This window comes from Mandrillus leucophaeus, unplaced genomic scaffold (assembly GCF_000951045.1).
Source record: "Mandrillus leucophaeus isolate KB7577 unplaced genomic scaffold, Mleu.le_1.0 Scaffold1, whole genome shotgun sequence".
Classification (NCBI taxonomy): domain Eukaryota; kingdom Metazoa; phylum Chordata; class Mammalia; order Primates; family Cercopithecidae; genus Mandrillus; species Mandrillus leucophaeus.
In genome coordinates, this window is record NW_012098097.1 from 5,923,362 (window position 1) to 5,924,417 (window position 1,056).

Below are 1,056 nucleotides of genomic sequence, written 5' to 3' on the forward strand. Positions count from 1 at the left end.
TGAGGATCCTGAGACTCCTTTGGTCTACTTTCTTCTGGGAATGTGGTGCCACCTGGGTGGAGACAGAAGGGGGTGGCTGGGCATATGTAACTCTGCGGTCAAAGGTGGACATCATGCAGGAGTAGCCTGGATGCCGGCAGGAGCACAGGCCCGAGGCTGCAGGCTTGAGAGGCAAGGGATCCAACCCAGAGCCCTGGTCCTGCCCAGCAGAGCCAGAGGCCGGGCAGAGCAACCCTGGGAAGGGAAGGGCCTTGGCTGCCTGGTGTGCGGGGCTGACCTCTGGGAACCAGCAGCTGCTGCTGAAGGGGCCTGGAGCAGCCAGTGCCTCCCCTGACACTTCCCTTGGGCACACAGCCCCGTGGGAGATGGGCACGGCCCACTCTGCGAGGCTGATAGCTGGGCCTCTGTGCTGCTTGGCCCAGCCAGGCCACCATCGCCACCTTGTCATTCCCCGACCAGCTCCTCCATTTCCTAGACCTGTGGGGTAAGCCGGTTCTTTCACCTTTAGCTGCTTCCCCTGTAAAATGGGGGTGATATGAATTGCACGGACCTCACGGAGTTGTTATGAGAATGAACTGAGGCCAATGCAAAGAACAATGCCTAGCATATGGCGGCCATAGCTGCTAAGACGTATGGCCCTTATCACAGCGGTGCAGAGTGGCATGTGTCCAATAAACAGGCGCACAGCCCTATCCACGTGGGGGACGTGGAGGGAGATGCTCTGGACCCGCTGGGGCAGGTGGTGGGGCTGGTGCCAGGACACCATCGGGCCAGAAGGCTTTGGGTCCCATCCCATTTTGGAAAATGGTGGCTGAGATCTGCATTTAAATGACCAAATTACTACCCAGAAGTAGTTCCTGTTTCCTTCTTTAGAAAGAAGGGCTCACAGAACATCTTTAAGGCAAGAAGTGCGCTGCAGGGCCCTGGGTTTCTCAGGTGAACCTCAGAGACCAACGGGGAAAGAGTAAGGACCCCCCCCCCAGATCCAACCCCACCCAGGGAAGCTCGGGCTCAGCCCCCACAGAGGTTCAAAGTATGACCTCATTTGAGGCCAGG